This window comes from Phascolarctos cinereus, unplaced genomic scaffold (assembly GCF_003287225.1).
Source record: "Phascolarctos cinereus isolate Bilbo 61053 unplaced genomic scaffold, phaCin_HiC Scaffold_4;HRSCAF=312, whole genome shotgun sequence".
NCBI lineage: Eukaryota > Metazoa > Chordata > Mammalia > Diprotodontia > Phascolarctidae > Phascolarctos > Phascolarctos cinereus.
Genome location: NW_027555847.1, coordinates 661,517,789 through 661,542,754, shown reverse-complemented (window position 1 = coordinate 661,542,754; position 24,966 = coordinate 661,517,789). Strand labels below are relative to the sequence as shown.

The window sequence follows — 24,966 nt, the reverse complement described above, 5'->3', positions numbered from 1 at the left end:
CCATTTCATTCTCCAAGCCTCTGTTCCTAAATTGGTATTCTCAGGTTTATGTCACGTACATACTAATGCCTTGCTTTTATTTGAATTCTATCAAAGCCTAAAAGGAAATCAGCAGGAGCCAGGAATACATTTGTCTTTTCTTTTGAACCAAGCCAGCTCTTTGACTTAGGGTAAGAAAATTCCTTTTAACTTCATTTAGATTCCTAAACCCTCAAACCATTTTGAAGACTCTACCTAGAGGAGATAAGTAGTGCTCTCCTCAGTTTCCATAATCCTCCTTTATTGAAGTGCAGATAAATGTATGAGGCCAGAAAAAAAAAAAGCAGAAAAAGTTGACAGGACCATTGACCTCTGTCTGCTCTATTCCATCTTCTTGCCTTTACCAGCCAATACCATAATACCATACCAGCCAATAACATAATTACTGTCCAGAACATTCTTCCTAGCATAGAAGATCTGCTCTCTCTACCCATTGCCCAAGTGTGGCACTGCAATGAATGGGACATCATATTGATTTAGGCCATGTAACCATCATGCTGACCTCATTGTAGTATGCCTGTGAAACCTGGGCGGTATACCAGTGCAATGCCAAGAAAATGAATCATTTTTATTGGAATTACCTTAGGAAGATTCTGTAGATCGCCTGGCAAGATAAAGTACTGGACACTAAGGTTCTTTCTCAAGCTGAACTGCCAAGCATTCGAACTCTACTGCAGAGAGCACAACTTTGATGGGCTTGCCACATTGCTCAAATGCCAAAGGTACATTTGCCTATAAGATTATTTTATGGGGAACTCACACAAGGCAAACTCTCCCATGGAGGTCAGAAGAAGCGGTACTGGAATGGAGGTCAGAAGAAGCAAGACAAGGACATTGTCAAGGTTTCTCTGAAGAACTTTGGAATCAATTATGCAACATGGACACAGGACTGCCCAGCGTGGAGTGCCTGCATCAAAGAAGGCACTACCTTTATAAGCAAAGCAGAATTGCAGTAGCTCAAAAGAAACATGACATGCACAAATTTAGAGACATTGCCACTCCAAATATGGACTATTTGTGCCCAACCTGTCATAAAGGCTCATATGATCTGATCAGCCAGTCAGACGCACTATAACTTGACCCCAACATAGTGATGTCATTTTGATCCTCTTCAAGCACAAAGGACAACTATAGTATATGTGTATGTATGTGTATGTGTATGTATACACACACACGTATGTATGTATATGTATATATGTATCCATACATACATATATCTTGGACAAGTGCTACATATCAGCAAGCAGTGAACTGGGCCTGGGAGTAAATAAGAAGATGAGATTAAGCTGGTTCATTTTTGAACTTTTGATCTCAGGATGCTCACTGCCACACAAACCCATTTTTAGATTCCAATATTTTCCAGTGTAACAATAGTATTCTTCCATTAACTATGACTCATGCAATACTATGATTTTAGAACCAAAATCGCAGGTGATCCAGAAAGCATGCGGTAGGTGTAAGTCCATTGAAGTACTTCACCAATGGTAGTTTATGTCATAAAAGAACATCAAGAACATATAGGAGAATAATGTCAGTAGAATGTAAACTCCTTGAAGGAAGGAACCACTTTGGTTTTTCTTAGTAGTGCCTGTGCCCGACACATTGCCTTGCAAAGGGAAGCACCTAAGAAATGTTTGTTGAGCTGAAAAGGAGGTGAGTTGACTACTCTTGATCCCACCTCTCTCATCCCAACCTTCCTCCCCCAACATCCCTCTCCAAATCTACTCTTCCACGATGCTCTCTGGAATGCCTGCTCTGTAGGTAACAAGTTTACTTTCACTGTAAACCTTTGCCTTTTCACCTTCTGACTCTCACCGAGACGCGGCTCTTTCATCTTTTGGGTCTCCCTGAGACCCAGCTCTCACCTGATGACCCTGGACACTCTTTCAGTACTGGTGGCTCTTTGTCTCATATCCCTGGGCTCACTGATGTGGTGGAGTTAGAATACGCCTTGCTTCCCATTGCCACTTCCAGACTCCCTATTACCATTATCACTCAGTAACCTTTCCTCCTTTCACGTTCATCTCATCTGTCGTCATCATCCAATCAAGATGTTGGTGGCTGTTATCTACTGACCTCCAAGACCCCCTCTTGCTTTCCTTGATGAGTTCAGTGCCTGGGTTGCAGTTTTTCCTTCTCAGCTCTTGACCTCATGCAAGATGATTTCAACACTTATACTGATGCTTCCTCAAGCACACTAACTCTCCAGTTCCTCAACTTATTCACTTTCTATGACTTATTACTATATGCTACCTTAGCTACATGTAGAGATAGTCATACCATTACTCAAACGATTACCTATGTTGTTCCACTTCAATGTTTATGAACTCTGAAATTCCCTTATCCAATCATAATCTTTTATCATTCCATCTTTATGTCTATCTTACCACTCCAAACCTGTTATTTGTCCTTACTGTAACCTTCCAACCCTTTACCCCTCAGTTCCTTCCCAATACTCCCCTTTACTGACTATAGTCTCCTCCCTTCCCCATCTTGACCCTTGGTGAACCAGTTCAATTCTACTCTATTCTTTTCTTTTAAGTGCCTTGCCCCTTATCCTTTTAATGACCTGAGGAAGGGAGACTAATCAGAACAATTCAATCCATCAACAATAATCTATCAAGTATTTACTGTGTGCCAGGCACTGCCCTTGGTAGTAGCAGAAATACAAAGAAAAAATGAAACAGTCTCTGTTCTTAAAGATCTTCCATTCTAATCTGGAAGACAAGATGTATGTATGTTAAGTGTAAGGGTAGACATTTACCCCCACTCCAATTAATCATAGAAGGTCCAGACAACTCCACTGAATCAATCAGCCAATCAAAAATAAACTAGATCTGAACAAGTCAATTTGGGAGAAGTGAGATTCTTTGTTCATTGGATGAAAACAGGTGATACCATGTAGGAAATGTCTTGCGATTGGCTGAAAGAATCAGACACATCTTTGGGCCTGTGTACAAGCACAGCAAGCCAGTTCAGAAGCAAGCATTTCATCTGTAGTGAGTTAAATGGTGGTCAGATCCAGCGGTGGAGGACTCCTGAGACCGAATCGTCCTTACTGGGGTTGGGATTGAGTGACTTTCCTCCCCTTCCCTGCTTGTAGGCAGCTGGGTGATATAATGGATAACAGAATATTGGGCTTGAAGTCAGGAAGACTTGAGTTCAAACGTGACACTTTTTAATTGCTTGTTCCCAGACGTGTAACCTCTGTTTGCCTCAGTTTCCTCAGCTGTAAAATAAGACTAATAATGACACTTCTCAGGGTTGTCATGAGATTAAAATGAGATATTTGAAAAGCCTGGACCTAGTTGATGTTACATAAAGATGCTAGCTCTAATAATAATTATTATTTAAAAGATGATACTTGAAATGAGGCTTGAAAAAAGTGAGGGATTCTATAAGGGGAAGGTGAGATGGGTCTTATTCCTTTCTGTTGACAATGATTAAGCTACAAAAGTAGAAAATAGCATGTACTTTTATTATGCCTATGTAATTAGGCATTTTTGGCTAAAAATGTCCTTGTTGGGGTGGGGATTATTTGTTTTTGTTGTTGTTGTTGGGAAGTATCTGTTTTGTCCAAATAAAACATATTACTAAAGTAAGAAAAAGATGTTTTTGAAGAACAAAGAAAACTGCACTGGGAGGTAGGCCACCTGGATTCTAGCCCTAGCTCTGTCATTTACTAGACCTCGAGAGAGACACTTCCTCTTTTAACTTCAGTTTCCTCATCTATAAAATGGGACAAGCAGATGATAACTCCACGTTTTAGCTAAATGATACTAATGTTGTCATCTGAATTTTACAGAAGAGGATACTGAAGCTCAGAGAGGTTAAGGGACTTGGCCAGGGTCTCAAGTTTTATAAGTCAGAACTCAAACCTGAATTCCATGACTCTGACACTAAATATGGGATTATTTCCTCGGCACCACACTGACTTTAAACATGGTAATATGACATTAGATTGGTCAAGAAATGCTTTTTTGATAATTATGATGATGACAAAAAGCAGGGCCATAAATAGCAATTTTTATACCCAAGTTAAGCTGCAGAAAATATACTTGGGTATGAAACACACCAGAATGTACCTGGGGTCTGGCTGTCATTTGAGGGTAGGGGAAGAGTACATCTCACTTCTCCTTCTTTTATTAACTAATTTCTCTTGCTAACTAGGTACCCATCCCAGTTGTTTCTATGCTGCTGAAAGACTGCACGTGTCCTGGGACAAAGCCCTGATGACATTACTCTAGTTATGTCTCTAGCAAAGATAGATATCCTCTTCTAGGTGATGGATCACATGCTCCTTTCCTGGTGTATGATATGGGGATGAATTATTCAAATTATTGTAAGAGGAAAAGAGTTGTCCATATTATAAGGGAATGGGAAGTAGAATGGGAATAAAATACTCATGTTTGAGTTCTGGGTCCATGACTTTCCAGGTATATGACTGCAGGCAAGTCACTTTTGCTTAGATAGTCCTAAATTTCCTCCTCTGTCAAATGAAGGGATTGGACTAAATTATTTCTAAGCTACCATAAAGCTCTAGCATTTGTAATAGTTTTATGAAAGAGACCTTCGGGACTTAATTTTGAAACCCCTTTATTTCCCATGTTCCTTAAGAAACCTCAAAGGAGAAGAGGTCATGGAGTTAGTTCCCTCTTTGTTATTAGTAAATAGTGAACAATGGCCATGACTTGATGGTAGGACTTGAACTTCTGGGTTAATATTCAATAACTTATTCTCTTTCAATATAAACCTATTAAAACATTCTTAACTTGAGAGCTGATCTACAGAAAATGTCTTGCTTTCAAAATTTTCCTGAGGGTTATAAGTTCCTTATGTGACTTTAACATTTTATTGCATGTTATAATAATAGGGATCTGGTATTTACTATTGCATAGATTGGTTGGTTGTTTTCCTTCATTTTCAAAGAGGACCAAAATAACATTACTATGTTGAAGTCACGGCTGTGGCTGATCAGACCAATACAAGCTTAAAAGGCTCTACTATGGGTTGGACACAAATTGGCCACAAGAGCATCTGGAATGGAGATGCCTCTAAATTTGTGCATCCCATATTTCTTTGGAGCTACTGCAATTCTGCTTCACTCATACAGCACAGTGCCTTCTTTGATGTGGGCATGCCATGTTTAGTTGTCTTTTGCCGGTAAGTATCTCCTGCGTCTCACAATTGATTCCAGAATTCTTCAGAGAGACTTGAGAGTATCCTTGTATCTCTTCTTCTGACCTCCATGTGAGTACTTGCCTTATGTGAGTTCTCCATAAAATAATCTTTTAGGCAAATGTACAATGAGCATTTGAACAACACGACCATCCCATTGGACTTGCACTCTTTGTAGTAAAGTTTGAATGCTTGGTATTTTAGTTTGAGAAAGGACCTTCAGTGTCCAATACCTTATCTTGCTAGGGGACCTTTATAATCTTCCTAAGACAATTCAAATGGAAGCAGGTCATATTCCTAGGTGGTGCTGGTAGACTTTCCCAGATTTTACAGGCATACAAATGAAGTCAGCACAACAGCTCTGTAGACCTTCAGTTTGGTAGGGAGTCTAATAATACCTCTTCTTTTCCACACTTTCCTTCAGAGCCTCCCAAATGCTGAGAGCTCTGGCAATGTATACATTAATCTAATCATCTATGTGGATATCTCTGGAAAGTATACTGCCAAGGTAACTGAACTTATCCTCAGTTTTCAAAATTTCTTTGTTTGCTGTAACTGATGGTTCCATGGAAGGATGGTGTGGTGCTGGCTGGTGTGGTACCTGTGTTTTCTTGGTGTTGGTAGGCTAAAATTAGCAAAAGTAGCAGTAAATCAATCCACAGTTTGTTGCCTGTCATCTTCTGAGGCTACATTTGCAAACAAAAGATCATGCATCAACTCTCCTTCCATTTTAGTCTTGCCCTATAGCCTTTTCAAGTTAAATAACTTACCATCAGTGCATGACCTTCATGCTGTATTTGTCCTCATTGAAGGCATCTGACAGCATGGCTGAAAACATCATGCTAAAAAGCATGGGAACAAGCACACAGCCCTGCTTCACTCCATTGGTGACTGGGAAAGCATGAGAGCATTGTCCACTATCCAGAACCTGGGCAAGTGTGCTGTCATGAAACTGACATACAATACTAAGGAACTTTTCCAGGCACCCAAATTTTGACATAATTTTCCACAAGCCCTCACAACTGACAGTATCAAAGGCCTCGGTCAGGTTGATGAACGTTGCATACAGACTGGTGTTTTGCTCCTGGCATTTCTCCTGGAGTTGTTGACCAGCAAATGCCATATGGATCATTCTTCAACCCTTTCTGAAGCCACATTGGTTCTCAGGTAGATGACCATCTTCCAGATGAAGAAACAGCCCTTTGAGGAGGACTCTGACAAGAGCCTTGTGGCAATGACTAAGAGAGAGATATCCCCCTGTGGTCATCACAGAACAATCTATTTCCTTTACCTTCATAGAGGTGGACAATGGAGTCATCCTTGTGTTTATCATCTGCTCATGCAAACTGAGAGTAAGCAGATCCGTTTCAAACAGCCATTGATCCTCAGAGATGTTGGAGTATTGTATCCAGTTGTGAAAAACTGTATTTCGGTAAAGACATTGAAAATCAGGTGGCATCCAGAGGAGAATGGATGGATAAAGCAGTTGTTGTTTAGTTTTTTTTCAGTCATGTCCAACTCTTTGTGGCCCCATTTGAAGTTTTCTTGGCAAAGACACTGGAGTGGTTTGCCATTTTCTTCTCCAGCTCATTTTACATATGAGGAAACTGAGGTAAACAGGGTTAAATGATTTGCCCAGGTCCAGTGAGGTCAGTTTTGAACTCAGGAAGAGGAGTCTTCCTGATTCCAGGCCTGGTGCTCGATCCACTGGGCCATCTAGTGGCATTTACTATCCTCAACATATTTGTCAAGCACTATGTTAAGAGCTGAGGACAAAAATACATCCCCTCCCTTCCCTTACAAGGAGATGACATTAAAATGGGGAAATATGACAAGTGTAATGGTACTAGACAGTGAAGGGAGAGGGTGATGAAGGGTACCTGAGTGGGGCAATTCAGCTGGTAAGGAGACAAAGGTAAAGTTCAGAGAGAATCAGGGCAAGAGTGGGGTCCATCCCAAAATGGTGGTTTCAGGGAGGGAAGCATTGAGGAGGAGAGAAGAATCCCAAGATGGAGATTTCTAAGGGGGTCAGTTTAGGAGATGGGAAGAAGGTAGTGTCCAAAAAGAGTTGAAACCAACAAGAATGATGAGGGAACTGCAGAACAGTTATGTAAGACTCTGTTGAAAGAAATGGGAAAGTTTGTCCTAGAGAAGACAAGATGTAGGGGTGGTGTAAGAACTATTTTCAAGTATTTGAAGGGCTATTATGTGGGAGAAGGAGCAATGGGTGGAGGGTATAGACAGGTAGATTTCAGTTGAGTACAAAGAAAAATTTCTAATTAGTGGGAGTTGTCCAAAGACAGAAGGGGCAGGGTTGGGAGAATGAAGTTTTCTACCATTGGATGTCTTTTACTAGTTGCTTCGGGATCATTTATTATGGGTAAGACTATGGAGGAGATTCTCATTTAAGTACAGTTCTGAGTAGATAGCATTTGGGGTCGATTCAATATTATTATCATTATTATTATTTTGGTTAGACAATGGGGTTAAGTGACTTGCCCAGGGTCACACAGCTAGTAAATGATGTGTCTGAGGCCGGATTTGAACTCAGATCCTCCTGAATCCAGGGCTGGTGCTCTATCACCCAGCTGCCCGCTTGGGTTGATTCTAATGGTGAAATTCTGTCTCAGCTCTTAGCCAATATGGTGTAGGATGGTAGAATATTGGACTTGAAGTGAGGGAGACCTGGGGTAAAGTACCCCTTCTGATAATTATCTGAGGCTCTCTGAGCCTCATTTTCCTCAGCAGTAAAAAGGTTCTCATAATGCCTAGAGTACCCTGACTTTTGTGGAGGTGAAATGAAGTAGTATCTATAAAGTGCTTTGCCAACTTTTATGCAGTTATCAATACCAGTTGTTAACCTGCACTGAGACTTATAAATGGGTTCACATTCCAGCCGTGCCACTTACTAGATCTTTAGAAAGTCATATCTCAGACTCGTAATTTCCTTATTCTAAGAATCTGACTTGAAAACAAAGTTGCAGGCATTACCTAAGTTTAAATGTAACACCCTGACTTGTTGATATGACCTTGCATCATAGAGTATCAACAGTACAAATGAGGAAATTGAGCCAAGTTAATGTCTTCTCACATCATAGAAGAACTGTGGGCCTCTAGTAGCAAAAACCGTATTTTCTTTGGGGTGTGTTTGTGTATTTTTTAAAGTAAAATGCTTTATGGATGTCTTTTTAAGAAATTGCTATCACTTCCACATGGCTCTCTCCCCACTACTGTTGTGTTCAGTTGTGCGTGACTCTTCATGACTTACCACATTTGGGGTTTTCTTGGCAAAAATACTGCAGTGGTTTGCCATTTCCTTCTCCAACCCATTCTACAGATGAGGAACTGAGGTAAACAGGTTTAATGTTTGAGGCCAGATTTGAACTCATGAAGATGAGTCTTCCTGACTTCAGACCTGGTACTCTATCCACTGCACTGCCTAGCTGTGTTGTTGGGAAATACTGTTTTTGTTCAACAGTTTCAGTTGTGCCCAGATCTTTGTGACCCCATTTGGGGTTTTCTTGGCAAAGACACTGGAATGGTTTGCCATTTCCTTCTTCAATTCATTTTACAGATGAGGAAACTGAGGCAAACAGGGTTAAGCCCAGGGTCATAACAGCTAGTTAGTGTCTGAGGCTGGATTTGAACTCCAATCTTCCTGACTCCAGACTTGGTACTCTATCCACTGAACCACCTTGCTGCCCTATTTCACCCTTCCCCTGTAACAAAGAAGCTGGGTTAAGCAATACAGATTGCAAGCAACACATTGCTCATATCTGACAACCTATCCCTCATTCTGTACCAAAAGATCATTTCTTTCCTCTCTGCCAATTGGGAGAAGACATGCTTTGTTATCAGTTCTCTGAAGCCATGCCTGGCCACTGCATTGATCATAATCCTGATGACTTTCAATGTTTTCCTTTATATTAGTCTGCTAATTACACAAATTATTCTTCTTGTTTTTCTTACTTTGTATTGCATTAGTTCATTCAAGTATGATGATCATAAACCAGAAGAAGACAGGTTTAGAACAAGAAGAACCCTTGTGGGTCATCTAGTCCAACACCCTTATTTTATAGGTGAAGGAACAAGGTCTAGAGAGGTTGTGTCTTGCCCAAGATCATCCAAGTAATAAGTTGCAATCAATCAGACATTAATAAGCATTTATTAAGTGCCTAATATGTGCCAGGTACTGGGCTAAGCATTAGTGATACAAAGAAAAATAAAGCATAGTCCTTTCCCTCAAGGGATTTAAATCTAATGGGAGAAGACAATACATACAAAGAAGCTGAAAAGTGAGGTTGGAGAGGGTATCTGGCTTGGGGGTTTGATGAAGCCCAGGAGAGCAGCTAGGTGGGAAAGGATGAAGTGGCTGCCCTGGGCTCCTTCCTTAAATGGAGAATCTAGGAGGAGCACTCCACCGGCCACCCCAACTACTGTCTCCAATCAGAGGGAGGGAGGGAGGGACCACAGGAGCGTAAGGTACTGAGGATTTTTCAGGATTTCAGGGTTGCTGTGATCTTGCATGGAGATGAGATTCCAGAGAGCATGACGAAATCTGGTGAAGTATAGCTAGGTGGGAAATAATATTGCAGAGTCAAGATTTGAATTCAGGTCCCTGGACTCAAATCCAGAATTCTTTCCATTAAAACATATTGCCTCCTTCCCAAGTTTCTCTGTATTCCTCATATTTGTTGTTTTCTATGACAAGACAATATTTCATTACATTAATATGCTGCAGTTTATTCAGCCTTTTCCCAGTTGATGGACAATCACTTTGTTTCCAGGCCTTTTTTTGAATATCACAAAGGTGTTGCTATGAATATTTTAATATATTCTTTCTATTCTTGACCTCTTTATAGTATGTGGCCAGCAACAAGATTTCTGCGTAAAAAGATGTATTTCATTTAGTGGTTCCCCCCGCTCATAATTCAGAACTGTTGTCTAGAATGATTGGATTGTGCAGACAACAGTGTATCAATATGTCAGTCTTCTCACAGCCTCTCCAAAACATTTCTACCTTTTATAAGTTTTTCCAAATTGCTGAGGATGAGAAAAAACTTCAGATCTATTTTAATTTGCATGTCTGTGCTCATTTGTGTTATGGAATATTTTTTATTTGGTTCTTGATAGATTACACTTCTTCTTTTGAGTAGACAATGTTCTTCCCTCCTATGTGGGAAATGGGTTGGATTCTAGAAGCTGAGGACTATTAGGAGGATTAGAGAGGTTATGAGATTTTAGATCAACAGTGTACCTTTGCCATTAACCAGGTTTAAAAGGGGCGTCTAAGGGAAGCTATCCTGATGACGTCTTCTTTACCTCTTCATTACTGTGTTTGACAAATAGAAGAAAAATGGTTGGGACTTGATTCATATAATAGTGCTTAAGGAGAGACAGATAGGACCTGAGCAAGGAGGAAGGGAAAGATGATTTTTAAAGTTTTTTTTAATTGTTTTTTACTGATGTTTTCTATTTCTCCCATGCACCCCTCCCCTCCTTCTCTCCCTCCTCAAGAACCATCTCAAATGACAAACAGTATTTTTTTAGAGAGGGAAAAAGTCTGCATAACTGATCTATACATCAAGATTGAAAAAATGTATAATGTGTAACACATGTGGACCTCATACCTCCACAAAGGGTAGGTTGGGAGTGTTTTCTCATATCTCTTCATTTGAGTTCCACTTAATCTTTATGATTTCATTATATTCAGTTTAAATTTTTTGATTTGATTTTTCTTTCCATTTAAATTGTTGTAGTTACTGCATATCTTATTTTCTTGGCTCTACTTAACTTTACTTTGCATTAGTTCCTATAGGTCTTTCCAAGCTTCTCTGCATTTATTGCACATCATTTTCTCTAACACAGTGATATTCCATTACATTCATGTATCATAATTTGTTTAGCCACTCCCCAGTTGATGGGCAGCAATTTTGTTTCCAATTCTTAGCTACCACAAAAAGTGCTATTATAAATATTTTGGAGTATATGGGGACTTTTTTTTTTTATTGGTTCCTTCTTTGAGGAATAAGCCCAGTAATGGAGTCTCTGGTTCAAAGGGTATAAACATTTCAGTCATTTTATTTGCATAATTCCAAATCGCTTCCCAAAATGGTTATACCATTTCAAAGCTCCACCAACAATGTACTAGTGTGTCTATCTTCCCATACTCCTGACAAAATTGGCTGTTGCCCTTTTTTTTGGTCATTTTTTGACAATTTGTAGGATGTGAGGTGAAACTTTAGAGTTGTTTTGATTTGCATTTCTCTTATAATTAGTGATGTGGAGCATTGTTTAAAAATGTGATTGTGAATACTTTGCAGTTCTTTTGCGAATTGTTGATTCATGTCCTTTGACTGTTGGGGAATGGTTTTAGTCATATGTATTTGTTAATTGTTTATGTATCTTGGATACTAAATTTTATCTGAGAAATTTGTTACAGAATTTTTTCTTCCCCATTTAACTACTTCCTTTCTTATCCTGGGTGCATTAATATTGTCTATGAAAAAGCTTTTCAGTTTCAACAATCAAAGGTCTCTATTTTATCTTTTGTAATTGCCCCTATCTCTTGTTTGGATAAGAATATATCTCTTACCCATAGCTGTGAGAAGGGTAGGATCTGTTTCTTTTCTAATTGTTTTTTAAATAGTATGGTCTTTCATATTAAGGTCAGGTATCCATTTAGAATGTTTTGTGAGATATAGTATGAGATGGTACTCTAAACCTAATTTCAGCCAAACTGTTCTCAAGTTTTCTAGCAGTTTTTATTAAATAAGGAGTTTCCCCCTCAGTAACATATTTTCCACTTTATCAAACACTGAGTTATTGAGTTTTTTGTTTCTGAATCTCCATTGTTTAGCCTGATCCATTGATCTGTCTCTCTATTCTTTAACCAGTACTTTAACCAGGCTTTGACGACTGTTGCTTTGTAATATAGTCTAAAGTCTGGAAGTGCTATTCCCACTTTTGTCTTTACTTCATTTCATCATTTTCCTTAATATTCCAGATGTTTTGCTTTTCCAAATGAATTTTGTCATTATTTTATCAAGCTCGGCATAGTATCCCCTTGATAATTTGATTGGTATAGCATTAAAAGTGTAAATTAAATTTGGTAGTATTGTCATTTTTTTTATTATATTGACATGGTCTATCCATGAGCAATGAATAGTCCTCCAGCTATTAAGGTTGTTTTTCAGTTCTTTCAGGAGCATTTTGCAATTGCATTTACACATCCTTTTTTTTGTGTTAGGAGGTTGATCTCCAGGTATTTTATTTATTTTGTAGTTATTTGGAATGGAATTTCCCTTTCTATTCTTGCTTCTTGTGTATCATTATTATTATATAGGAATGCCGTTGATTTTTGAGGATTTATTTTGTTAGCCAGCAATTTTGCAGAAGCTATTGCTTATCTCAAATAGTATCTTTGCTGGTTCCCTGGGGTTTTCCAAGTAAACCACCATATCACCAATAAACAGAGATAATTTTATCTCCTTCTTACCTATCATTATTCTTTTATTTCCTTTCTTTTGTTTTAATGTTATCGCTAGCATTTCTAGAACTATACCAAATAATAGTGAGAATAGGCATCCTTGCTAATTTTTTTTTTAAAAATGCACATTCAATTCATTAATTTTCTTTTTTTATTCTATTAATGTATAATTATAAAGATATTATTTCCTCCCCCTCCACTCTGAGAAGTACTTTAGCTGCATCCTAGAAATTTTGGTGTGTTGTTTCATTGTTATCATTTTCTTTTACATAGTTATCAATCATTTCTACGATTTGTTATTTGACCCATTCATTATATAAGATTTCAGTATTAGGTCTCCATTTGGGTCTATATCTTTTGTTTGTGGTCCCTGAACCGATTTCTTTTCTTATTGCTTTATGGTCTGTCTTTTCACATCTGTTTGTAATATCTTTGTACCCTATATATAGTCAATTTTTGTAAAAGTTCCATGTGGTGCTGAAAAATATGTATATATTTTTGCTGTCCCATTTAGAAAATGCCATGGGTTTTTTTTTCCTCTAGTTGCTCTAGAATGCATTCAGTCCCATATTTTTCTTTTTCTTTATCTTTATATTGGACTTATTCAAAACTGATTGAGGGATATTGGAGTCTCCTGTTACTATTGTGTTATTGCTCATATCTTTTTGAAGATCATATGCTTCATTTATAAATTTGGATACTAAGACATTTGCAGCATATAAGTTTATTACTGATATTGGTTTGTTATCCAAGATTCCTTTCAGCATAATATTGTTTCCTCTTTTGTCTTTTTACTTTTTGGATATTTGCTTTTGCTTTTCCAACAGTATGATGGCAACACCTTTTTTTTTATTCACTTGATGCAAAGTAAATTTTTTTCTATCCCCTCAGTTTTATTTTGTGTATATCTTTGTTTTTTTTAAAAAAAAATTTAAGCAAGAAATTGTAGGTTTTGCTTTCTTATCTATCCTGTTACTCTTTTTATTGTATTGTTTAATCTATTCACACTTAAAGTGAAAATAGTTAGGTCTATATTTTCCTCCATCTGTCTTTAAAATTGTTTTTTTTCTGGTTTTGATTTTCCCCCACTTCTGCTGTAAACATAACATTATGTTTCTTCGGTTACTTTAATCTTTTTTTTTAGCTGTTTTTAAGCTGTTTCCATCAGCTCTCTTCCCCTCCCCCTGACCCCACCCTCTCTTCTTGTTTGTTACCGTTTTTTCTCTTCGGGGTTTTGTTTATTAGTTCCTGTCTCCTGTTTTCATCTGGTTATGTATTTCTTCCTCTTAATTTTTCCTCTTAGGTAAATTCTCCCTCCTTTTCCTCCCCTTCAGCTAGTCCTGTTCATTAGGGGTTTTTTCCAGAAAAGATTTCTTTCACTGTCTTCATTATCCATGTTCTCTTTCTGTTTACTCTAGACTCTTATTCTCTGATCATGACCCCAGTAATCATCTGGTGTCTTTTTGTTCTGTTTTCTTTCGTGCAAACACAGATATCTAGGTAGCCATTCTAGGCTCTGTCCTGTAGGCCCTTTCTGCCATTGCCTTGTAGGGCTTACCCCATGGATTCTTCTTTTCCATTGTGCCTCATTCTCTGAACAATGTCTATTATTGCAGGTATCAGAGAGGGGACTGGCCCAGGGTAAGGCACCTCCTCCCTCTCCCGCCCAAATATACCATCTCTTGTTGACCTTTTCCCCCCTACTTTGTCTACGAAGTATCCTCCCTGTGTCCATGATCTTATTCCTCCAGCTACCAGTGGCCCCCAGGGATTTCTACTCTCCTAATCCCAGAGCAAGCAAATTTTCAGGCACCAGATTCCCCCAGGCTTCATCCAGTGTAAAGTCCTCAACTCTCTTCACCCATAGAAGCATTCATCAGTGAACCCCCCACACTTCTAAAGTAAATCCTCCTTCCTTTCCTCCAGTTTTCAATCTTTCTCCCCTACTCCTCACCCACTCCCCTAGAGGCTCTTCTCTTTCTGAGACCACAAAAGTCACCTTCCTCTCATTGATATCCCTTGATTTGACCCTGGTACATCTCTTACCCTTCTCAATTCCCTATACTCCTTCTCTTTTCATGTACCTTCCCATGTTGAAATGTGGTTCCACAAAAGAAGCATTCACCTGTAGGCATGGTGTCACCAGGTTTTGTCCATAATGCTCCCATCCCCCTCTTCACTGTTCCCTCTACCATATTTCTGCATTCACTCCTGCCTCCTTGTGTACTTTTAGAAAGAAGGCTCTTAATGGTCTTTCTGTTGTCCCCCTATTGCTGTTGCTGTCTGCCTTTATTCATTCCTTCCATATTTCTCTTGCTTGGAGTATTCAAGAAGCCAATAATCTCTTCAGTTCTGGTTTTCTTTCTAAAAACTCATCTTTATTATTGAATATTCTTCTTTTATCCTGTATATTTAAGCTCATATTTGCATGATAGGTCACCCTGAGCTGCAACCTGAGCTCCAGTGCTGCTCAGAACACATCATTCCATTCTCTTCTTTCTAGTGGGTGCAGAATAGTCTTGCGTCATTCCAATGTCCTTTCCTTTGTGTTTGAAGGTTTTTCTCCCGACCACTTGCAGAACTTGTTGTTTTTGAATTGTTACATTTAGCTATCATGTGTCGACGTTTGCAGCATCAGTTGTTATTGTTTTCCTGGAGACAGTCGGTGAATTCATTGGAATTTCATTTTCTATGTTCAGAAATTCTGGGAACTTTTATATTTTTTTTCATTATGGTGTTCAGGTTTTTTGTCTTTTTGTGTTCTTTTGGGAAATCTAGGCTCCTTACTCAGGCTGTCTGTACACATCCTGTCTGTAGGTTTTGCTTACATAATGAGCATATATTCTTACAAAGTTTTGGGGTTTTTTTGCTTTTCTTTCTCTGGGTTCTTTCATTTCTGTGTATTTGTATTCCCAGTGAAAGAAATTATTATTTCTCTCTCATATTAACAACCAATTATTAACTGAGATTTGAGCACAAGTATGACATAGTTGGAGCACAGTGAGGGGAAAATTACTTATGCAGGGAGGTCAAAGACAGTTTAGCACAGGAGGAAACTGAAAACAGAGACCAGTTAGGAATCTCTTACAATAGTCTAAGCTCAATATGAAAAGCAATTTTTTGTGAAGAAAAAAAAAAGGAATTTATGCAGACTGATAGAGCTAGAAGGGACTTTAGAGGTTATTTCATCCAACTCCCTCATTTTATGGATGAAGAAAAGACTCAGAGAAAGGGAATGACTTACCTAAAGATATACCACAAGAATGATCAGATTTAGGAGTTGGAACATTTGAGGGGGATATCTAGTTTTTTTGTTGTCATTCAGACATTTTTTCAGTCATGGCCAACTCCTCATGATCCCATTTGAAGTTTTCTTGGCAAACATACTGGAGTGGTTTGCCATTTCCTTCCCCAGCTCATTTTACAGATGAGGACACTGAGACAAACAGGGTTAAGTGACTTGGCCAAGGTCACACAGCTAGTAAGTGTCTGAGACTGGATTTGAACTCATGAAGATGAGCCTTCTCGACTCCAGGTCTGGCACCCTATCAAGTGAGCCACCCAGTGAGCGGTTAATCAGTCTCAGTAGGGAAGCCTCCAAAGATAGGGAATGTACTACCCTTGGAGTACAACTTTAAATGTTGGGCAATTTTTTCATGTATCAAGCCAAAAATCTTTTACGTTTGGAACACAGACCTATTGCTCCTCATTCTGTCTTCCAGAGTCAAGTCTGACAAGCCTGATATATCTTCCATGCAAGGTCCTTCTGAATAACTGAGGACTTTTACTATGTTCTCTATAAGGTCTCTCTTCTCTGAACTAATTCTGCCAAGTTCATTTAAGTAATTGCCACTTGTCAGTTTCCAGCCATCACTTCCCTTCCTCCCCCATGCTTGGAATACATACCCTCCTACGCTCAGCCTCTTAGAATCCAAAGTTTCCCTCAGAGCTCAGCTAAGCACCACCTTTCCTATGACACCTCCCCTAAGCTGCCAGTGCCTGTGCCCTCCACCATCAAATTACTTTGAATATATATTTTATTTACTTTTACATGTACACATTTGTCCCAAATAGACTCAAGCTTCTTGTGAGCTAAGTTCTATATATTAGGCTTTCTTTTTCCCACGCTATTTGGCTCTACAGCCACCTGAGAGGCTTGGAGAAAATTGCTTAAAGCTTAGGTTTTGACTCACATCTGTTCTCAAAGGTAGAAGTAGAGAAGCACTCAATGTGCAGTGTTATTCAGGTATATTACAGCTATTTATTTTCTCCATATAAAAAATCCTAAACACAAAATATTCACACTAATGAAGACTCAAAACAGAATACGTTACTTTATAACTAGCTCCTGTTATGCTCTCCAAAGGATGTCGATGAAGAAAACATTGAAACATGAAGCATTTTGTGAAACCTTTGAATCAGCATTTCACCTACACTGTCCAACCAACTCCCTCTGATGCCTGGCTTCTCTTAAGCCAAATGAGGGATTGAGTGCCTCCCTCTTTCAGTGTTCATACTCTCCAACTCAGAAATTACACTTGCCATCAGTTAGCTCTAACTGAGGGATCCAGGAACTCTAGAACCCTTGAATACAGCCAGCATTTATATAGCATCTACTATGTGCCAGGCATTGTGCTAAGTGCTTTATAAATATTATCTTATTTGGTCCTCACACCAACCTGAAGATGTAGGTGCTATTATTATCCCCATTTTATAGAGGAGGAAACTGAGACAAACAGCTGGAGAAGGAAATGGCAAACCAGTCCAATATCTTTGCTAAGAAACCCCGAATGGGGTCACAGAGTTAGACATGACCGAATAACAACAAAAAGACCTGGCTTACTAGCTGCTCAGGTGACACAACATTCCATTTCCTATGCAGGCTGCACTCTCATTTCCCTGCCAGGATCACACAGTTAGTAAATGTCTGAGGCCAAACTTGAACTCATGTCTTTTTGACTCCAGGCTCAGCACTCTATCCACTGTGCCACCTGACTGCCTTGAACTCAGTGGGTTGCCTGCAAGACTGGACCCATCCATCTTGGGATCCCTGTTTAGTCAGCTATGATCAAACAAAGAAACACAGAAGTTGTTGTCAGAGGCCCAGGCTCACCTAGCTAAACCACCGTTCTAGCTGCCATGTGGAAAAAGTCATCATGCCACTGGGTAAATGACACCACCAGCACTACCCCCATCCTCGTCCTACTGGAGAGAAGTTCTAAGAGTCCTGTCATGTTCAGCAGATGGGAGGAGAGAGAGGGGCTGAGGGTCATTTGTATTTCAAGGCCCACTGAATCAGCAGCTTTTCTTGTTCAGTGGCCAATAAAAGAATGGTTTCTTCATATGGAAGCACCAAGCCCTTTTGGTGTTGAGTCATCTGGTGAATTCCAGAGCTCCTTTAGCTAGGGTGAGGGAAGCTAAGTGGCACAGTGGGTGGACCTTGGGCAAGTCACTTAACCATGTTTGCCTCAGTTTCCTCATCTATAAAATGAGCTGGAGAAGGAAATGGAAAACCACTCCAGTATTGTTGCCAAGAAAACCCCAAAGGGTCACAAAAAGTACGACACAACTGTCCACAAGAAGGGCCCTCAGCATAGAATATGTAGAAGTCTCTTCTCTTTGACTCCATCAGAGACTCAACTTTTCAGGAGAGAGTAGACTAAAAGGAGTAAAAGGTGGGGAATGATGTCATGGGATTGTGAGATGAGAAAGAAGAGGTGTGAATGGGGACAAGGAGGAAGAGAAGGAGCTCTTGGCAAGGAAGCCTCAATTTTATGGGGATAAAAGATGACATGAAGAGTTCAGATGAAAGGCTGGTTTTAAGGAATCCTGTTAGAGTCTTGAAGAGAGAAGAGTTTTGGACCAGTCATTGTGGAGAGCAAGATAGATAATCAGTTAAGTAGGAGTAAAAGGTTTGATTGCCTTGCTTTGGTGAAGGCCCAGTAGGGATTAGATAAGATAAACTTGTACTGAATCTAGATAACAGGTTAAGACTTCCTGTAGTACCATTCCATAGCAGGTGAGGATGAACAGAGGAAGCAGATGATAGAAGTATATAGCTGTTTTCAGAGATACTTGTAGGGACCTGTAAATTTTCAGTTCTTGCAAGGTGGTATGATAAGGGGCAAGGTGTTTACTCCTTTCCTGGCCTGTGCTGTGGTCTATTAGTGACCACAAGCACTCCTTTCTGTCCTGGAACTGTGAAGAAGGTTTCCTGTGCACAGCCACTACAAGCTTCACCGTGACAGCGCTCCTCCTCACCTCAGGACCCACGTCCAGAACTGTGACCTAGATCCAATCATAGGCAAAGCAAGAGATTCCTGCCTCACCACCAGCAGAGACATCCCTGCAATCCCCCTCTGATCAGCCACTCAATTCCCCCTCAGTCTCAGGCCAGAAGCTCAGAAAGCAGCTGCCCACCCCAGGGCAGTGTTCTGGGGGAACTGGAGCTGAGACCCCGCCTTCTTCTCTCAGCACTGCAGAAACAGACTTTTCCCTCTGAACTTCCAAGTTGTCTTTGGCATTCGTGGATTGAGGAGTCTGGAAACCACCACAGCTGCCCACCATTCAGTCCTCTGAGGCCTGCTCCAGATTTGCTGCGCCTGCACGCCCATGCCTCACTGAGCTCCCAGCCCAGCGCGATATACCTTTCTGATCAATCATCCAGGTTGTCTTGGGCTGGAAATTTGTTTCACTCTGTCTTTTTGTGGGTTCTGCCATTTTTTATAGGTATTTGGAGAGGTCTGGGGGAGAGCTCAAGGAAGTTGCTGCTTTCACTCTGCCATCTTGGCTCCGCCCCAGATTGTTTTCCTTTAAAGGAAATTCTTGGATCCCTACAGGTCCAGGCCTCATTCAACATGTAAGTAACACCAAAGTCTTCCCCATTTTAAATGATAAAATGCTTACTTATTGATTGATATGTCTGGGATTGGCCCCAGGTTCATATGTTTCTAATCTTATGGCAAATGATCCCTGCCCCTCTTGCTCTTTTCAAACACATGTGACATTATTGTGTATATCTTCAGAATCTCACGTGTTACAACAGCCAGGGAGTTACCACTGAACCTTCAAAGTTGACTCTAACCTCAGAATCAATCAATAAGTATTTATTAAGCACTTACTATGTTCCAGGACTATATTAACTGCTAGAGATACAAAGAAAAGAAAAAGTAAAAGTAAGTTTTGCCCTCAAGGAGCTTACATTCAAATTGGTGAGAGAACATATATAAAGCAGTACATAGAAGATAATTGTAAAGTAAAAGGCAGGTAACTCTAGAAAATGAACATAGCACCAGGAGGGACTTGAACTAAGTCCTAAAGGGAAACCAGGGATTCTAAGAGTCAGATGTTGAGAGGGAGAACATTTCAAGAATGGCAAACACACAGTGCAAAGTCACAAAGATAGGAGATATAGAATTCTAGGCTAGGAACAGCAAGCAAGCCAGTATGTCTGTATCATAGAGTTGATGGAGGAAATAGTCTATAAAAAGATTGGAAAGGTAGGAAAAGTTGTTAAGAGTTTCAAATGGAAAAGGGCTGTAGATTTGACTCTGGAGGTAAGGAACAGCCACTGGAGTAGGATGATATTGCCAAACCTACCATTTGAAAAAGTCACTTTGGAAGCTGGATGAAGGACAAATTGAAATGTGGAGACACGAGTTGAGGAGTGCAATTAAGAGGCTATTGAAATATTTTTGGTGGGAAGTAACAATGACCTTGTTGAGGGCTTGCACTGATGGCTTTGAGGATATAGGTCATGTCGGGATGTTCCCGTTCCTGTCCATTATCTAAGAACTGTCTAGGTCAGAACATAGGCTCTCCGACCTCTTCCAGGCGCTGTCTGTCCCTTGAGAGGATGAAGGATTTTCAGTAAACCTTGAAAGATAATTGGGAAGCGAGGAGACGACTCTGGGGGGAAAACCCCCTCAGTTACCGTTACCATGAGAAAAATTAATTGTTGATACTTGGCTTTTTCCACTCTGGGTTCTGTTCCCATGAATGGGATATAATAACCCTAACCCTCAGATCAATAAACGGAGCTTGTTCATAACTTGCTACTCCCTGGTCTGCATGATTTCTCTCTCTCTTTCTCTCTCTCTCTCTCTCTCTCTCTCTCTCTCTCTCTCTCTCTCTCTCTCTCTTTCTTTTTCTCTCTTTTTAGCCTCACCGGAGATTAAACATTATAGTGGATGCAGGAGTCAGCTACATGACCTAATTTAGGTTCTTGGCTCTGTCATTAGAAGGAAGGGAGCATATGTGAAAGATGTTGTAGAGAAAAGGGTTACAAGATTTGACTAAATTGATTGGATATGTGGGGAGATCAAGAGAGAGGAGCCAAGGGTGGTGACACCAAGATTGCAAAACTGGGTGACTGGGAGGATGGTGGTGCCCTTGACTGTAATAGGGAAGTTCAGAAGATGGGGGTGTTTGGGGAGAAAGAGGATGAGGTGGACATATTGAGTTTGAGATGTTTATGGAAAATTCAGCTTGAAATATCTGGTAGGCAAGTAGTATTATGGGACTGAAACTCAGGACAGCAAGATGAGGATTAGATAAATAGATATAGGGATGATAGTTGAACTCATAGGAGCTGATGAAATCATCAAGTGAGAGAGTGCAGAGATAAAAACAAAAAAAAAAAGAGGACCCAAGACAGAGCCTTGAGGGACAAGTAAATTTGATGGGTGTGCCACAAATGAAGACCCAGCAAAAGGGACTGAAGAGAAATTGTTAGATGAGTAGGAGGAGAACCATGAGAAAGATGAGTCATAAAACCCAGAAGACAGTGAACCCTGAAAGAGAAGTGGTCAACAGTGTCAAATGATGCAAAGAGGCCAGGATGGATGAAAATGAAGAAGAGGTTTGGTAGTGGTAATTTTGGAAAGAACTGTTTTCATTGAATGATGAGGTTGGTAGTCTGATGGTAGATGATTTGTAAGAGAATTAAGAGGAGTGGAAGTGGCTGTTTTGAAGATAGATTTCCAGTGAATTAAGAAGTGAAGTTCTCAGCTGAGAGTAGAGTGATGGAGAGGCATGAGAAGCTTGAAGAGAGAAATAAAGGTTTGGAATAGCTGCTGTGAGTTGGATAGGGAATCACTTAGGGAAGAATAGTAGGATTGCCTTGCTGTAGTGAAGGCCCAGTCAAGATTAGCCAGCAAAAATATGCAGTAGACCATGTGAGTTTCATGATTTCCTTTAGTTCCATTCAGCAGCATATGTGTAGGAAGGAAGTAGATGGTAAGAGTACCTCAGGATTGGGTTTGAGAAAAGCATGATGTATGATAGGACAAAAGAAATAGAAGATGGTGTAAAGTTGATCTTGTTCACTCTAGGGACAAGATTGAGAAGAGAGGAGGGTATAGTCAGAGCAGGAGTAGTGGTCCAGCCTGAGGGATGGATATATATCATGGTTAAGATAAAGAATAGATTGAAAGTAGATTTAAAAAGAGTGAGGCTTAGGGAGAGATGTAAAGATAAAAGATTATGAACATGTAAAGGAAATTCAGAGCCCAAGGAAATGTAAATGGAATACTTGTAAGTAATGGCACAAGTATGACCACAAATTTAGTGGCATTTTTTTTTACCATATTATATTGCTCTCCAAAATAATAGTAGCTGACATTTATACATTGCTTTATACTTTTTTCTTTTCTCTTAAAAACACTTTAATTCCATAATAAATTTCTCAAGTGTCCACCCTATGATTTTAGCTCAAGACTCCCCATCTCCACTCTCCAGACATTTTCATTTGCTGTCCCCCATGTCTGGAATGCTCTCACTCCTCATCATTGCCCCTTAGCTTTGCTGTCTTTCTTTACATCTCAGCTCAATTCTTACCTTCTGCAGGAAGTTTTCCTTCACCCCCCTCAATTTTACTGCTTTTCCTCTGTTGGTTAGCTCCAATTTATGTATCTTGCTGGTACATAATTGTTTGCATGCTGTCTCCCCATTAGACTGTGAGTTCCTTGTATCTTCAGTGCTTAGCACACTGGCTGGCACATACTAGGTGCCTAATAAATGCTTCCTAACCAGCTGTTGCCTGAAATGTTTTAGTTAATTTTGATGAACTATTTCCCCCCCCCAGTCCTTTTTTTTTTCCTGGCTTTTTCACAAGGGGCGGTTCATGAGAGTAGAGGAGAAGGGAGGGATTCATTTGTAATTAAAGTGATATAAAAAGAAGATATCAGTCTTATTTTTTAAAAGAGATGATCAATGACCTTGGAAAAAGATGTTAGTCAATGGTTGTATCAGAAGCCAGATTGCAAAGGGTTGAGAAATGAGTGGGAGGTGAGAAAGTGGAGGCAGTGAGTGCAGTCAGCTTTTTTAGGAGTTTGGCTGAAAAAGGGAGACAGAGAGATATAAGACAATAGCTTGGGGAGATAGCTATTCAACTATTCTAGCTCTTCTGACTTGGCTCTTTTTAAAAAATTCTATTGCTATCTTGTTTTTTATCACCATAATTTCTCCCAACACCCCTCTCCTTCCTTTTTTTTCCCCTCAGAGAGCTATTCCATAGAACAATGTATCTTTTAAAAGAAAAAATGAAAATAGAGGAAGAAAAGAAAAAATAAGCAACAGTCATCAAAACATCAAAAAAGCCTGAAAATATATGCGATGCCCTCCAGCCATGGACCTTGCACTTCTGCAAAGGAGTTGGATGGAAGTGTCTTCTCATTTCTCTTCTTTGGGGTCATGCCTATTCTTTGTAATTTTACAACAAGCCTCTTTTGTTATTTTGTGGTGATTCTTTCCATTTCCATTTTCTGGCTTCCTTTTCTGCAAGGTGGACAGAGTGCTGGGCTGAGAGACTTGCTCAGGTCTAGCCCCAGATAAAAATGTTTTCTTACCAATTCAATTCAATAAGCATTAATTAAATGCCCACTATGTGCCAGTGCTAAGTACTGGAAACATGATAGAGAGTGAGTCTCTCACAGTGGTAAGGTTCTTTTCCTCCATATCAGTAACCTGGGACTAACAAGCCTGCCTCCCCACCTGGGAAGTTGATAAATCACCTAATATGATAGGTGTATTTATTTATCAACATACCTTCAGATAGTTCTATTTTTCCTTTTTTTATTAATTTATTTTGAGTTATCAACAATCACTTCCATAAGCTTTTGAGTTTTAAATTTTTCTCCCCCTCCCTTCCCAAGATGGTGAGCAATCTGATATAGGCTGTACATATACATTCCTATTAAACATATTTTCACATTATTCATGTTGCAAGGAAGAATTAGAACCAATAGGAAGAACCACAAAAAAGAGGAAACAAAAAAAAACAGGAGAAAAAAAGAGCAAATAGTATGCTTCAATCTGCATTCAAACTCCATAGTTCTTTCTTTGGATGTGGATAGCATTTTCCATCATGAGACTTTTGGAGATGTCTTAGATCCTTGCATTGCTGAGAAGGGCTAAGTCTATCAACATTAGTCATTGTACAATGTGGCTGTGACTGTATAATGTTCTCCCGGTTCTGCTCACTTCACTCAGCATCAGTCTATATAAGTCTTTCCAGGTTTTTCTAAGTCTGCCTGCTCATCATTTCTTACAGCTCAATAATATTCCATTACATTCATATACCACAACTTGTTCAGCCATTACCCAATTGATGGGCATTCCCTCAATATCCAATTCTTTGCCACCACAAAAAGAGCTCCTATAAATATTTTTGTACATGTGGGTCCTTTTCCCATTTGTATGGTATCTTTGGGATACAGCCCTAGAAGTGCTATTTCTGGGTCAAAGGGTATTCACATTTTTATAGCCCTTCAGGCATAGTTCCAAATTGCTCTCCAAAATGGTTGGATCATTTCACAACTCCACCAACTATGCATTAGTGTTCCAATTTTCCCAAATCTTCTCCAATATTTATCATTTTCTTGTTTTGTCACGTTGGCCAATCTGATAGATGTGATGTGGTACTTAAGAGTTGTGGTGATTTGCATTTCTCTAATCAATAGCAATTTAGAGCATTTTTTCATATGATTGTAGATGGCTTTAATTTCTTCATCTGAGAACTGCCTGTTCATATCCTTTGACCATTTCAGGTAGTTCTATTTTTTTAAAGTCATTTTATGACTATGAGAAAATATTTCTTTGCTGTTTAGACTCCTTTTTTGTCTTTCAATGTCTCACAATAAAGATAAGAACTCACATTTATCTTGAGCTTTAAAATCCACAAAGGGGTTTCCTCCTAATGACTCTATGAGGCATGTGATGCAAATATTATTGTGCCCCTTTCAAATATGAGGAAATTTAGG

At 39.5% G+C, this 24,966-nt stretch overlaps 1 long non-coding RNA gene across 1 annotated transcript; it reads left to right on the top strand.

Annotated features, from left to right (window-relative positions):
* The first annotated feature begins 17,682 nt into the window (after positions 1–17,682).
* LOC144456723 (uncharacterized) lies at positions 17,683–24,888 on the top strand. Its single transcript, XR_013485753.1, has 2 exons — positions 17,683–19,565; positions 23,208–24,888. It is a non-coding gene; the product is annotated as an uncharacterized LOC144456723 (long non-coding RNA).
* The last annotated feature ends 78 nt before the right edge of the window (positions 24,889–24,966 follow it).